Here is a 17,384-nt window from a genome sequence, read left to right as displayed (position 1 = left end):
AAAAAGATAAATAATGAGTTGAACTTTGTTGAGGGTTAATTTTTAAAATGTAACCCATATGAACTCAGATCTTACTAGCATATGGGCACATATGAAGTCATGGTAATATTAATAACTCAAATTTCCCTAAGATATTGTTCCACTTACAGAATCCAAGTCCTTATTCACTTAGTAATGCCTGTATTAGTTGTTTTTGATAATTAGGAGTCAGTTATTTTTTTTTACCCTGGTCCTCAACTTAACAATGGATCCTCACCTGTGCTTCTATGTCAATACTGTGCAGGAGAATGCTGAGTCCTTGTCTACAATGAAGTCTAAAATGACAAATGGATCTATCAGTATACAGTGAAAGAGAACTATACACTGTCCCATGAAACATTGAGGAGAATGGGCTCTCCTCCACAATAAATGAAAATGGAAAGGCTACAGAAAGAGTCTTAGTATAGATAATGGTGGCTTAGACTGTAACGGAAGCCTAGAAGGTGAAGAGAAGTGAGTGAATACTAATATGTGTGTCTTTGAGTCTTTGTTAGAAAAAAAATGTACCCAGAGAAGCAATTTTTGATATGGGTTTAGAAACAAGGATCAGACCACTATGTCTCTACTCTTCTAAAAAACAGCACTTATTCTTGGTATAGTAATTGAGAACTTTTTATTAAATTATTATAAATATAGCTAAGCTAATTATGGTTAGACCATAGATTTGTGATGACTTCTAGAAGAAGAAGTAAGATTTCCTTCTCTCATTTCCTTCTTAAGAATGAGGTGCCTAGAGCCCAAATTTTAAGAGGACACACTTAAGGCTCTGAGAATGCACAGTCCACACCTGAGTGTAAGTACCTCCTTAAATTTTGAGCCCTAGATACCTTGCTTACCTCACCCTACTCCTGACTCTATTTATGGTATCATAGTGGTTGTATATACTGTGTATGTTCAATAGAATCTGGCTGACCAGGCTGAGATAGAAATTAATATAGGAAAAGTATTATTTGCAACAATTACTTTAGGCTACCTACACATTGACACCCTGCTAAGGCAAAAGAAGGAAAATTATTTTAGAGTCAGTTTTCCAGATAGCTTCATTCATAGAGACAGTAAACTGGAAAACAAATAATTCCAAACCTATAGTCTTCATCTAACATGGTTTAATTATCGACACATATTATCTGGTTTATTTGTTTTTCTTTCTTGTTAAATTTTAAATCAGAATCTATGGCCACGCTACCTTGAACAAGCCTGATCCTGTCTGATCTCGGAAGCTAAGCAGGGTCGGGCCTGGTTAGTACTTGGATGGGAGACCACCTAAGAAGACCAGGTGCTGTGGGTGTAAAAAAATTAAAAAATAGGAGATTGTAAGCTGACAAGGTCCTTGCAATCTACGAGGTCAACCAAGGGTTGCCTCACCTAAAAAATTTAAAAAATAATAATAAAATAAAATAATTTTTAATCAGCAAATTTTTTAATTAGAGAAGGTAAATATAACCTTTATATGTGAGATAACTAGGTTTGTGTCAGGCGTTGCACATGTGCATCCATTTAGGTGCCTGGCAGTCGTATAAACAGGCCAGCACAGTAGGTATGGACTGTAGTGGCCTACGAAAGCCATACCTCACCTATGACATTCAACTTCAGAATTTTAAATTCTGTGCTGGAAAACCAAATAGTTCCACTAATCTAGTATTTTGTCTTGTAACTACTCTTTAAAGCCTCAGAATATAAAATGTAGTATTAAATGTTTATATTTCTCCATAATTTATTCCCCTCCTCCCAACCTACAAACAAGAACAAAACAGCAATAACAGCAAAAACAATAAAAGCTTAGCCTTGCACTAGAAAAACTGAAATGATCTTAATTTGTGGCCATTCTTTCCAGAAGATGGAAGATATGAAGGTGTTATTGACAATTTAATGTGATTTTCTGAGCAATAGCCAGCCAATCGTCTAGTAAGTCCTTGAAGGGATGAGAAAAAAACAGCTGTAGTTATTGTGGGTGAGTGAGGACACGTGAAATCTAGCGGCAAACCCTAATGGGGTGTGACCAAAGTGTCATTAAGCACTGGGCTAGCGAGAAGATAAGGCCAGAAGCTAGCCTAAAGATTCTTTTTAAAAACAAAAAGGGAGACCAAGAAAGACCAATTTAGATGACTTTCTAAATAATCTTTATTTAATACATTATTGTGCCTAAGACTAGTGCACTGTATACAGCATTATTGTCTTTAATTTTTTTTCTTGCTTCTGCAATGACTTTTTCATCAGAATAATTTGTCTTGAACAATACTAGCATGTTGCAACACCTAACATAATATTTGTAACTAATTAATTCCATTACTTACTTGAGTGCAATCGGCCTTGATATAGTTATAACATTGTCTACATGAAGACCACAGATACTGTGAATTGTTTAGTTCTTAAATGAATTGGTGATTAAAATATAGAAATAACCACACACAATTATATGTGCAAAACAAAGACTTATGTTACTTTGTGTCAAGATCTGTCACAAAGAATAAAAAGGCGGTGAAAGCGCAGAAAATGTTCATTTCTGTAGTGGGCTTTTTTACAAGGGAAGAAGTGTGCTTCAAGAGAGCATGCATTGAAAAAGTTTATACAATCACTGGACCATTTTGGAAGGGCTCCTGAGAAAACATACACCATTATTCTTCCCTCCGTTGTCCCACCACCACTACCCTATGTGCAAACTTCGGTAGCCTAAAACTTTTGTTCCTGAGAAATCTGAGGAGAATTTTATTTCATAAGTTTTCTTTGGTCACTCTCTCCAGCATTAATGCTCAGGCTGTAAAAATACATGGCTAAATTTAATTGAAAACTCATGTTTATTTAGGGAAAACAACTACTGTGCATACCTAAGGGTATCAGTATCTCATTTAAAAAGATTCGTTAAGAAAAATGAGGTACTTCCACCTTTGAAATTGAGTCTTGACATCAAAACTAATTTTACAGAAATGGGCAGGAATGTTTCTGTATGAGAAGAGATCCTGAACTTTTTTGGATAGTTCTCTACAGTCCCATTAAAATTCTCATTCCCTATTGGTTCCCTGGAGACCAGAATTTTACTGGTTTTTACACTTATTAAGAAGTAAGAAATTGTTTTTACTCGCAACATTTCATCATTTGCAAGTTGAAGTTTTAGAGTGTTCCTCCTCCCTGAATTATAGAATGCCAATTCATTGGAAACATTCTTCAACATAAATACTAAGTATCATTTTTGTTCCTCAAAGTTGTGCTTGATTCCAGTTTGTTTCCAATTTTTATCCTTTCTTAAAAAAAATAAAAAATAAATCTGTCTGAAGCTATGATTTATATGGAATCCTGATTAAATTATTTCATTTTAGACATGAGACACTCAAAGGTGTTTTTATGATTGTTTTTTGCCATAGACAAGCTACTTTAGGATTTTGTATTTATTTGACCTCAGTGTGACCAACTGGAAAAAGAAATAGCATAAAAGACAAGAAACATTCTTAGATTTTTAATTCAATTTCTTAATACTGAAAAATTAAAATAAAACTAAAGTATTATTTAATTAAATTAAAATCACTGCCAAGTCTCTCTCTTTTTTGTTACTTATCTTTTCCTTATATGAATGTTTTAACTTTTCATCTGGTTAATTCTAATTTTCTTTTCCTTTGTGATTTCTTCCAGAGCTTTGAAGTTTAGAATGTCATCTTTTTATAGATACTAGATAAAAACGATCTTGTTATACCTTCTATTTTTTGTTTTATATTAATATTTTAATCTGAAATTTATTTGAAATAGAGCACACTGTTAAGGTTTTACTATATTTTTGCACTGACTCTGAGCATTGATCGTGCCCTTCCCCACTCCTGAGGCCAGTGCTGGAGGATTTCTCCTGGGGCTCTCCCTGCACCAGTGTGTTCACTCGCGCATGTCTGTGACTTCGGGCCAGAAAAAATATCAGTGATAAACTCATCATTGGCTGAGGGATACTTTGAACTCTTGTCGTTCTCCCAGTCCTCCTGATTAGCTCTGTGATGGCTGTTTCATGCATTCTGTTTAGGTTTTACAGCTATATTCAATGGAAAAGGTAGGGTCGAGCATTCTTACATCATCTTATTCAGAACCAGAAGTAGAATTGTCATTTTTAATGTTTATTTATAACTTCACTGAAACTCTAAAAACTGAACTGAAATAGGCAAGTCACAGCCTTAATAGACATATTTGTGAGAAGAAAACTGTTCCAGAGTTTTGAAATAAAGATATATCTTGGACTAACTATCTCTGTGGAGGTAAGCCAAAAGCAAGGTTTTACTCATACTGCCAGTCAGTTGGAAGAACAGTACAGGAGCAAAGCCCAATTTAATCCACTAGCATGAATTGAAAATTATACTAGAAATCCAAAGATACAGCAGGAAAGTCACAGTTCAAATTATCTCTTCTTTCTCTCTTGAGCATACTGACAGAGAACATGATCAAAGAACATTATGTGTTTATTAAATTAAACAGATATTTTAGGAATGGAATTTTATTTTGCCTTAACTTCCAAGGATACAGATTTCTAAGAAATGAGACTAATTGAAATGATATGAGACTGACTGAAAAAAAATCATACTATTTCAAAGATATGTCAACCTGAGAATGAATGTCTTGGACATATAGACATAAGTAAAGTACGTCGTACAGACTGGAAATGCTAAACTAGATTATGGTCTACAGGATTATTATGGAGTCTATAAAAAATGTAACAGGATTTAGGAAGAAGGATTGACTTGTGGTGCAAATAAACCATAAAACTGGATGAATTGGAGACTGAGAAATGCCTGGTAGTAAAAGATAGATGGTGTGTGTGTGTGTGTGTGTGTGTGTGTGTGTGTGTGTGTAAATCTATATAAGAGACTGGGATGATAGTTTCTAAATAATAATTTAGAAGGGCAAATTTTAAACTTTTTTATAATCGACTCTTTTTAATAAAATATATTTATGTTTAATGATAAAATAAAGTTATTAAAAAAACACTTTAAAATTTAAAAAATAAATATCTAATTGAAAACAAGATTTATTTTATTTGGATTTTTTTTATTTGGTACTTTTTCTTTATTCCATGCCCACACTATCACAAAAAATAGTTTAGAATTTTTTTTTTGTTACAGTGTTTGTTTCCTTCTTCTCTCTAAAATGGAATTGCATCATATATATTGCTCTGCACTCTGTTTTTAATCACATAACTATATCACAATGAAATATTTCCAGGTAGGTAGACATAGGTACAGCTAATTCAGAGGCAATACTAAAACTTCTTAAATCATTCCATATTTAATATATGTTAGATCCATTTCTTGTTTTTAAGGAGATAATTTTTATTCATCTTTGACTTGTCTCATTAAAGATTTAATAAAAAGTACATAAAACAATCTTTGGTTTTTGAAATATGTTTTAAAATATTTGAATAATAAATTTATATATTTATTTTCTATATTTCCCCTGTATTATTTTTATTATTCAATTTTTTAATTTTTATTATAGTTTCTATATATAGGAAATGACCTCTACTTAAAATGATATCAACTATATTAGGCTGCCTGTTAGTTTAAGTAAATTCGGAAAATAGAATATTGGCAATTGGTGAATGGTCTCCAGAGAATTTAACCTACTATGTTGGTAGAAACAGAAGTCCCTACAGAGCACTTTGATTCTGTTAAATTCAGTGAATGGTGGTTCCGTATCATAGAATTATAATATAGAAAAATACCATGGAAAAATAACATTCATTTATCATCTTTTCATTCAATAAATCTTGTTAATTAAATAAGCATTTATGGGGTATTCATTGTGAGCCAAGCATTGCAGTCAGTATTGAGGCCTCAGGGGTATAAGTAATGATCCCTACTCTGAAGAATCCATGTGTAGTGAAGACACAAACCAATTTGCAGTGATAATACAGTACTATATCTAGAAAATTAGGGGAACAAGCACACATGAGTCAAACACAATGTCATCTATTCACCATTTCTCCTCATATTACTTCTCCCTGAACATTACAAAAACTATCTTTCCCCTCTCCAACCTCCCGTCCCCCCCAGGTAGTAAGCCAAGGCCACTTGACTATTAATCTGGCCTATTAAATGTGGCCAAATAGAAGTGGGCCACTCCAAGGTTAAAGCTGTGAGAATCTCCTTTGTGATCTTGAAGTTTTTCTATTCCTCTATAGTGGTAAGTACAGAAGTCTGGATCACCTGGATTACCAGCGTACCACAAGGTGAATCATTGCCCTTGGCCATGATTAGGACTCACATAGGACTTTATGAAAGCAGCCAAGTCCTTGAGATTTTTGAGATGTTTATTAAATGTAGCACAACTTAGACTAACCTCCAAATATAATATGCAAAAAACATAGATAATAAAATTGATTTTTGGTAGCAATAAGAAAAGGTTTTGGAAGACCAGTGCTGACAAGTAGACAAAGAGAGGAATCATATATAAAGACATTAGGGTGAAAAACTGATTATATAGCATTTGTGGAAGTATAAAGAGTATTGCAAAGATAATCATTTTAGGTTCAGAAAAGGAATGAATTTTAAAAACACTAGCCATAGTGAATAGCATTCTAAAATGATTTATCAGTCAGAGTTCTAGACTGCAAGTAATAGAAACTGATTCTTGCTTATTTAAGTTAAGAAAAAAGAGAGAGATAAAGAAATTGGAAAGGTTCTCAGGTAAATCACAGAAATTAGAGTACAAAGCTCAGAAAATAAAAAAAATAGGACAAAACCAAAAGATTCTGGTGAGCAGGACTATTGCCAAGGTTACTCAGCATACACAATCTGGTCAGACCATATCTGCTTGGCCGCATCCACTAGACTCCATTACTCCTGCCCCAGGACTTGGGACTCCTGCCACTCTACAATTCTCCTTTTATTTATTCATCATTTGTCCAATGTTACAGTCCTTTTCTAGAGACATTTTATTGCCTAAGCATAGATTTACAATGCCCCTATTTACTACCAGGATACAGAGAGGGAGTATATCTTCCTGTTTTTTGTTTTGTTTTGTTTTGTTTTTTGTGAAAGCAAGGTTTAGATACTGGGCAAACAAAATAACAACAAAACAAACAAAAAACAAAAAACTGTATGACCCTAATTTATCTCTTCCTTTACTCTCTGCATGTCAAATATATGCCTTTCTTCTATATCTTCAAACAAGCCCGACTCAAACCTATACCCACTATCTCCTTTTCTATCTTTGCATTCACCTTTTCAATAATTATCAACTATGTTGTCACCTCCACAGGGAGATTTTTTCTGACAATCTGTATACTTCTGCCAACTCTCCGTAATCACTATATATCATATAACTTTTTTTTTAAAATTAGCTGATAACCTTTGTTAATATTTGAAATAATATTAGTCATTTTGTTTGGTTACATGCTTGTCACCTTTCTTTCAGGATACCGAAAGCAGATTTTTTTTTTAATGGTACAAGTATCTGTATCCTACAACTTTTTTATTCATTCATCCATTCATGGACAATTAGGTCGTTTCTATGCTTGCCTATTGTAAATAATGCTGCTATGAACATGGGAGGTGCAGATTTTTTTTTGAGCTAGTTTTTGTTTCCTTTTAATATGTTCCATAAGTGGAATTACTGGATTATATGATAGCTCTTTTTTAATTTTTTGAGAGTCCTTCATTATTTTCCCTAGTGGCTGTATTAGTTACAATATAATCTACAGTGTACAATAGTACCTTTTTCTCTACATCCTCACCAGCGTTTGTTATCTCTTGTCCTTTTTATGATGACCACTTAACAGGTGTGAAGTGTTATCTCATTTTGGCTTAATTTGCATTTCTCTAATGACTAGTGATGTTGAGCATCTTTTCATGTACCTGTTGGCTTTTCATATATCTTCTTTAGAGAAATGTTTATTCATATCCTTTGCTCATTTTTTTAAATTGTTTTTTGGCATTGAGTTGTATGAATTTGGATATTAACTCCTTGTCAGATAAATGGTTTACAAATTTTTTTCACATTCTCTAGGCTCTTTCACGTTGTCCATGGTTTCTTTTGCTATGCAGAAGCTTTTCAATTTGATGTAGTACCATCTGTTTATTTTTTATTTTATTTCTTGTGTTTTTGCTGTCATATCCAAAAAACCATTTCTAAGACCTTTGTCAAGGAGATTTTTCCTATGTTTTCTTCTAGGAGTTTCAACGTTTCAGGTCTTAAATTTACGTCTTTAATCTACTTCAAAATAATTGTTGTAAGTGGTGTAAGACAAGTGTCCAGTTTTACATGTGAATATCCAATTATTCCAGCATCATTTATTGAAAATATTGCCTTTTGTCCACTGAATATTTTTGACTCCCTTGTTAGATATTAGTTGACCATATATGCTTGGGTTTATTTCTGGGATCTCAATTCTGTAGCATTTGTCTATTTGTCTGTTTTTATGCCAGTACTGTATTATTTTGATGACGATAGCTTTATAATATAGCTTGAAATCATGAAGTGTGATGCCTCCTGATTTATCCTGCTTTCTCAGAATTTTTTTGGCTATTTGGAGTTTTTCTGGTTCCATATATATTTTAGGAGTGTTTTTGGCCCATATTATATGTTCAATGGCTATCCAGTGAATGAAGTTTGGGGAAGCTGGAACTCTTTTGACATTAAAGGGCTACTAATGATAAGACAAAGATGACTTTCACTTAAGTATAAGACATATGAACAGAATTGTAGTATGTTGAGGAATGTTTATAGTAAGATAAAAACTAAAATGAAAACTGCAATTTTGAAATAAAGTAATGGTTATTTTTTTCTTCCTTAGAAGAAACATTGCAGATCATCAGTCAAATGTACCTCACTTAAAGCTGATTTAGCTTAATTTACCTGCTTGTCCTGCTGATTCTACAGATCTTTCCTCAAAAGTGTCAAATCCATGAATTTAAATTTTAAATTTTCTGAATTTCACTAAAATTTATTATTCCAAAATAGCATATGAGACTCCTGTAAAACTAAAAAGAAAGCTTAATATATTAAGATAATTATATTTTCTACTACTTATAATTTCAGGTCTGATAAATTTCATAAAAAATTAAAATTTTACTTTTTAATGATATTTACCTTGTAACATTATTCTCTCTTTCTTTTGCACTTTCCATAACCAGTAATTTTCATCATTATTGGTGAAGGATTGTCTTCAAAAAGAATCATCATTTCTTCTTCATTGAATTGTATTTTACCTTTGTAAGGTGAGTCTTAAAGTTGAAATTGGAACCATTTGCTTTCTTTCTAGTGGTGTAAAATCAATGGTGGTTCTTTATTTAATTTTATATTCAACTTGAATAAAAATTACAGAATAAATGAATTATTTATTTTTTTCTGTCAGCCTTATGAACAGATATTATAGTATCTCTGTGGAGCACAGAAAAACTACCTTATTTGTCCCAAATAACACAATTAATAAATGACTTGATTGGTATACAAGTATAAATAGTCCAATGGTAGTTTTCACTTTTAACTGCTTTACTATTAGTATTTAATAAAATATTTTCATTTATTGTTTCCATTAGTCTCAGTATATATGTAATTATTATGTGACTCTCACAAAGCAATTCTATTTTGTTTGGGGAAAACAATATAAAAATATATATTTCAGCTGTACATATATCAAGAGCATCTTACTTATAATATGAAAAGGAGATATCATTTGAATAATTTGGTTATGTTTATCTACTCCCTATTTGACATCTACCATTTATATCATCTAAGTTATTCTACTAGGATCTTCAATACTGTAAAACATGAAAATGTCCTTTTATTTTGGAGCTAAAATTTTGATATTTTCATGATTTTTGTGATTTTATTTATAATTTTACTGAGATCATTCTTTAATATGAAGAAAGGTTAATACAATCAGAAAGAATTAAAATAATTAATTAAGTGTTTCAGGAATGAAATTATTCATCTTAAGGAGTGCAAATAGCTTTCTCCAGTTCACTGTATCCAAGTAAATTCAGAGTAGATAATACAGCATAGGCACAGATATGACTACTTGTTTCATAAGTAAAAACAGAAACCTAGAAAAATGTCTTCAAATGATATACCTAGAAAATAAAGATTGTACTTGAGTAAGAAAACAATTCTAACAGTGTATTAGAGCCTTTGACTTAAACGGCAATATACACATGAACAAACCCAGTCTAGCTCTTCTGCAAGAAGGAAGGCACTAGAGCACAAACCACAACATATTGAGAACTCTCCTTGAGTAGCATCAAGGTTATAAAACTGAAAATGAAATGGAAGGAAAATAATTCCACCAAAAGTAGTTTTCGGTATATACATGACGATAAAAATGAGAAAAAAAAATATTGCTCAATCAAAAAAGATAACAGAGACTCAATATATCAAATTAGCTAAGTAGTTACCAATGACTCTTGACAATTATGTTTCAAAATTTGCTCATATTTTCTACATGTATAACAAGAACAGGTAAGTTATATATTTTTAATTTTTAGCATAAATCTTGAAGAAGAAAATAGAAGATCAAAGGCATAAAGTTCTCTCAGGTTCCCTCCACTGATATTGTCCATATTTATTTCATAAAAAAAAAAAATGTTCTTCATGAATGATATCTGTGTTCTAAGGGCCTCTAAAATAGAAGGGATTCATTTCCTACTGAAGACACTATTATCTTAATTTGAATATTGTAATTCTCTTCTTGGTATTTTTTTGCTTGGACATTTTGAAATTAAATATACATCCAGTCTAGTTGAAATAAATAGCATTATATTATCATTAGTTACAAATTCTTTGTGAAATCAGGATTTTTTTTTCCAAATTTTCAACAATTCTATGAGAATATATATTTAGATGAGTTGGAAAGAAAACTTCGAGTGTAAAATTCCTTGAGATAAGTAATTTTGAACAAAGATAGTAACATTATCCATTAATTTATTAATGTTAGAAATATTTATTAAACCCCAAATATTGCCCACTGGGGATAGACAAATTACTCCTTATCCTCAATAAGCTCATAAACAAATAGATAAGAGAAGTCAAAAAACTAATTTATAATGTAATTATTATAAAATATAAACTACATAACTCTATATTTAGATAAATTGTATATTTATATAATTATAAATTATAAAAATATAATAGATTTGTGTTTAATATTATATGAGAACACAGAAAAATAATTGTATATTTCTCATTTCTCACCTCCTGTTTTTCACTACGAGACCTTGCTCATTCTCTTCATGAAATTTATCAAAATATTAAATATTTCTTTATTCACTTGTCTTTGCTATTACTCTACAGTGCTAATTAGTAGGGCATAATAATGTTCCATTGAGTATAAACCAAGTGATTTTTTTTAAATAGTATATTTATTTGCTCTAGAATGCAAACAGAAGGTTTCTGAGCCAGAGGGAGACTTAAAAATCAGTAACTATATAGGTTTCCTAAGCTACAGTTTTCTTCAAAGCAATGTGATTCAGTACAGACCCCATTGGTATAGCCTTTTGGGGTCTATAACGAATCACAATGGGGTCTGTACCAAAGCTGAGAAACCTCAAATTTATGAATCTAGGGTCTTATATAGTAATTGGTACACGTCAATTCTGTAAGGTTATTTCTGTTTTTTTATTTATGGAATTTTTGGATTGGACTAGATTGTACTCATCGATTTATGAAATCATATGGTTAGACTAACCAAAATTAGGAGGTTGCACAAGAAGATATTTAAAATCATTTTAAACTCAAAAGTCTATATATTGTCTTGTTTTATATACATAAGCACAACACATACACACTTCAAGAAATAAAGCCAGAAAAAAATAACTGAAATGATAAAATTTAGTTATGTCCCATAGTTAAAGAATATTGTTAGTCTTCTCTCACACAGACATTACACATTTTATAAAACAAATTGTTACTCTGCATTTATCAGTAATGTTACACTTAATCACACAAACAGGGAATTCCATTTTATATAAACATGAACATATTATAATATTTGATATTATTATTTGAAGTTATAGATTTACATTTAAAAAGCATTATTTCAAGTGTGAATTTTCTTAGATTTTACAGCACTTCATAAATATTGTATAATATTAAGATTGTGAAAGTGAACATATGACTGTTCTAATTGTAAATTTCTGTATATATTTGGGTAAACTGCTAGTTATCTGTGGTAACTAGTGAAAAAAGACACCTAAAATTTATTCTGTAAACTCATCCTCTCTGGCATCTTAATTATATTATGATTCTTTTGGCCTTAGCATAAATACTAAAAAAACAAAACAAAACAAAACCATGAACCACACTTAGGCATGTGTACACACACAAGCAAACATATACATGTACGCACCCAAACAGATAATAATTTAGCAGTTGTTTAATTAATTCTATCTAAAATGGATTTATCTTCTCTATGATTCAGATGATGACCAATAGGAAAATAACCAAAGACAACCTGTAGTAAACAGAATTCTAAAATGGCCCCTAAGTTTCCTGCCCCCGGGTGCACAAAAACTGCATAATCCCTTGAGACTGAATATGATGGATTTTACTCCCATGATTAGGTTATGTGATTTGGTACAACTGATTTAAGAAGGGAGATTTCTAGTATTGCCTGACCTATGCAGATGAGATCTTTAGAAGCAGAGACTTCTCTCCAGTTGGTCAAGGAGGAAGAAGTTAAAAATTGAAAGAAGCATGAGGGGGATTTGACCAGGGAGAGATATTCCACATCTGGCTTTAAAGATAGAAGAGGCTATGTTGCAAGGATTTGAAAGCAGTCCCTACTTACTGAGAATGGCCTCAGCTAACAGGTAACAAAGAAACAGGGACTTTAGTCCTATAGCCACAGGAAATGAAAACTGCCAACAATCTTAATGATCCTGGAAGCAAATTTTTTAACAGAAGTATTTGTCTTTTTATTGTTGAATTGTAGTTCTTTTTGATATTAGCCTGTATCAGATATATGATTTGTAAATATTTACCCCCTTTTGTGGCTGTCTTTTCATTCTTTTGATAGTGTCCTTTGATGGTATTTGTTTTCTATACTTTGTGTTTTCTTTTGATTCTCAATTTCTCCATTACTGATTGTTTTATATTTAGTTCTTTTTTTTTATAGCATGCCATTTTTATTCCCTTCTATCTTTTTTTAAATTTCTTTTTTAGTTATTCTAAGTGGTTCCATAGGTTGTTTAAGTTTAAGGTGTTAATGTAATGCCCAAGATAACAACTAAGGACCTCGATTTTTGATCTGAGTGAAATGGAAAGATGTTGGGTGTTTTTGACTGGATCTGTTTTTTTTTGTTTGTTTTTATCTAGATGCAGTGCTAAAAAGACTGTTGAGGAAATGTGCCAGGCAAAGGCTGAAGTCAGATGTGTTAGGAGATTTTGTAATGATACAAGCAAAAACAGATGGTGGCTTGGACCAATGTGGTAATGATGGAGGTGTTAGTTTTCAAATTCTAAGTACACTTTTAATAATAGAAACATCAAGATTTGCTAAGGAATTAGATGTGGACTGTGGAAGAAAGAGAAGTCAAAGGTGACAACCAGAAGATTTTAAAAGATCGAATTCTATTTGGAAGTAGAATTCCTTTTGGAGGTGGAATCCCAATATTTAAGAGACCCGTATTAAATGGATTCCTCATCAATTTTTTAATAAATTGTATTCCATATTTAAGATAAACTATATTTCAAAGCTGGTATATTCATAGGTTGGATTTCTGTTTTATTTTGTTTTTCATTAAACTATCAGAATATAAAAAAATAACATGGAAATAGAAAATTTCTAATCTTGTTTGATGAAATCACTCTCTGAACATTTTCTGGCTTCCTGCAGTGACCTAGTTCTTTCAAGTCAGTGGACTATGGTTATGGTTAATTTTTGTCTTCTTTTACTCATAAATATACAAACTGACTATAAAATCAGGGAAGGAAAACAACTATGCCTACCTTTTTCATGTGGGCAAACCAAAAACAATCCCTTGCTTCAACTGAAATTATTAGATTTATATATATGTGTGTATACACACACACACACACACACACACACACACACACACATATAGTTTATATGTAAACTATAGATTTATGATATTAAAATTCAGTTTTCTAACTTGTTAAGTACAGCTCTCTGACAACTTGAAAATGTATTCAATTTTAGTTCTACAAAATTATGCTCTGCCACTGTACATATACATACATATATGTATGTGTGTGTATATATAGATATAGGTATAGAGATATATATAAATATAAAATATCAACATATAAAATTGCTGAATCTTAAAATAATGGGTAAAGATACCAGTTAAGAATTTTCTCCCAATTTTGTCCTATTCTTCTTCAGATTTGATAGTTGTTTTTCATCATTTATCAGTGGAATGCTAGGGTCAATATATGAAAGATCTTTATTGGACTAAAGGTATTTTTAAAGTTTTTCCATTGCCTGGCACCTATTAACATGAAAGAGTTAAAATAATTTTTGAAGAAATCTAATATATAAACATGGCATAGCATATCTATTAAGGAAAAATGGTCTTAGTTTTTATGAAAATAAGTTTAATGAAGTTTTTAAATTTTTCTTTAGCATGTGATTTAAATTAAAATAATGTGACAACAAAGTTCAAACAAAAAACATTACAGTTTAAAATAGATGTTATTATTTAAAAATATTATCTAGCTTATTCAATATTTATTATTCAAAATAATTTTACTGTTATATCTCAACTATTTACTAATTACTTACAAACAGTAGACCAAATTGAGTAAAGTATTCCTATATCTTAGCTGCTATAAGAAAAATAATGTGCAAAATTTTATCTTTTTAGATAAGAAATATAGCTTTCAGTAAAATACACTTAACTATTTGTAGCTTAGAAATTTAAATTCCAGAAACAGCTTAGCTTACTTATTTTAGGAACAAAGTCTCATGCATTTTTATCTATGTCTATATTATTTATTATGCTATACCTTACTTGAGCTAAGTTACTATTCTGAAGCAAAATTTTAAAAATTAGCCCTGGGAAACTTTGAAAGTATACTCTGCCAAATATTATTTTGCCTTGGTCATATTTAGGACATTATCATTAGTGTTTTGCTGTAGTTTTATTTTAACTTTTTTTTTCCTTTGTTATGACCTTGGGCATGAATAAGCTCATTAAAAATTAAATTGCTTATTATAGCCTGGCATCACTTTCCGCTTTGATCAGAAAGCACAATAGGTTCCTTGAGTGGATTTACCTATAAAAAATTCTAGTAATGAGAACAGAAAAGGCAAGTTTAATAACCTTAATGCTGAAACAAAAGCTATGGAAATGCCACCAAGGGGGTGATAAGAAATGTGTTGTATAGCAAAAATAAGCTATAGATTTATGATAATAAAATTTTGTTTTCTAACTTGTTAAGCAAGCCTCTGTTACGATTTGAAAATCTAATCAATTTTAGTTATACAAAATTATACTCTACCACTATACATATTTTGCTGATAATATTTATGTTATCTCTCTACTGCCTGCCTCAAACAGAAGAGTATTATGAGCAACCTTTGAATAATTCCACTGAAAAGAAAACAGTTTAGGTGGGTAGTTTTAAAATAGTTTCTATATTAGGTATCTCCATACATTGAGAGCTTTATTCTTTAAAAAAAAAAAAAATTGGTTGCAGTTATTTTACAGTTTTGATTGTGCTACAACTATTTAGGTCAGTGTAACTCTGTTCCTAGAATTAGAATGTAATTTATAGTTTTCTACCTTTTCAGCATATAGGGGAATAGCAAAGTAAAAGCAGAATGAATTATATCAGAGGTTTATAGCAATTATGAATGAACTGAAATATTCTGAAAACTTTTACTTGAATTGAAATTCTCTCATATTTTTAGTTTATAAACACTTGCATTTGAAATTTAAAAGCTCTGCACTTGAAATTTCATTTTATAGATGAATATGAAAAGAATTGGCAATATGTCTACTTGTTAATTTTGAATGTAGTTATATCAACATGGAGAAAGAGAAAGTTTTTAAAGTTATTTTTTATAAATGTTGGAATGAAGTATATTTTAATAATAATGTACAATTTAATATCACTTAAATGAAAATTCCAACACTATTCAACTCAAACTGTCACAAAATCATTGGAATCATCAAAAGTCTATTATAATCACTATCATTTATCTTTTACCATAATGTTGAAACCAATCAAATATGGCAAAGGTCTGTAGTCAGCCTACTCTGTGCTTAGGAGTTTCCAAGATTATAAAGTAAATTTAAGCTATTGTAAAGCAATGATACTTTAATCGAATTATGGAGATGACATACATTTCTATTACTGAAGTTTGTTAATATTGATTTATAACTCACTTTGAACTCAAAATAAAAGAGAAGAAATTTTAACAAAATAAAATTATTTGTGATCTATGTATTGCATACTTTTAAGACCATATCACTGTTGCTGGAATGAGTATGTACTTATAGCCCTGAAGATCCTTAACTTTAGATATTTCTTTGCATTAAAATTTGAGTTTATTTTTATTATTTATTTATTTCTATATAATTTTAGTACCTCTTGTCCAAAATTAAATATATATGTACTTCTATTATACACAATAAGAAATTTTAAAATACTCATCAAATATGTATGATGTCTTACAATAAAGGACAGAAAATAAAGATAGACAACTAGAAATAGAGTTGGAGATGTAGACTAGGAATTTATTTACACACAGGGTATCAATGATAATTAGTTTTTCATGTTGACATGTAGTTGCTACATGTTAATGTACTTACCTCGTCTCATATTATAGATTTATTTTGGCTAGTATAATTTTTCACTAATATAATTGATACTGTAATATTTATATGTATGTCTTATAGCATTTTATCTATATTTATATTTATCCCAGAAGATAAATTAACAGTAATTACATCTCTTAATGAAGAAGTACACATAATTTCTATTTCTTTAGCATACTGGTAAATTGACTTATAAAGCCATTTTATTAATTTACAATGATATAAGGTAGAAAAGGAATATAAATTTCTCGATATTTTCTTGTTACATTTGCTTATGTGACAGTAGTAAAGCAAATTTTATTGTTCTTTAACTGTGTTTTTTAAATTATAATTGTTATCTGTAACATTTGCCTGAATATCTACTAGAATCTAAATATTTTATTAAACTACACAAATATTCTTATCTATGTTATAACACTTTTCCTACACATATAAATTAGTCTTTAGACTTTTATTTCTGATGTTTTGAAGTTATCGAAGTTTAAAGAGTTAAAACAACTGGACCATGACTCATTTTCCTCTCCTTCCCTGTAGGACATTCTGAGAAAGAAAGCAGGTGACCCAGGCTAATCTTCCTGAAAACGTGCTGATAATTGG

The 17,384-nt window shown here is 30.6% G+C and overlaps 1 pseudogene; it reads left to right on the top strand.

Moving 5' to 3' along the window:
• Nucleotides 1-1,208: 1,208 nt before the first annotated feature.
• LOC120618624 (uncharacterized) lies at nucleotides 1,209-1,327 on the top strand (annotated as a pseudogene).
• The last annotated feature ends 16,057 nt before the right edge of the window (nucleotides 1,328-17,384 follow it).

This window comes from Pteropus medius, unplaced genomic scaffold (genome assembly GCF_902729225.1).
Source record: "Pteropus medius unplaced genomic scaffold, Ma_sr-lr_union100, whole genome shotgun sequence".
Taxonomy (NCBI): domain Eukaryota; kingdom Metazoa; phylum Chordata; class Mammalia; order Chiroptera; family Pteropodidae; genus Pteropus; species Pteropus medius.
The sequence above is the reverse complement of the archived record's forward strand: the minus strand, read 5'-3'. Positions and strand labels throughout refer to the sequence as shown.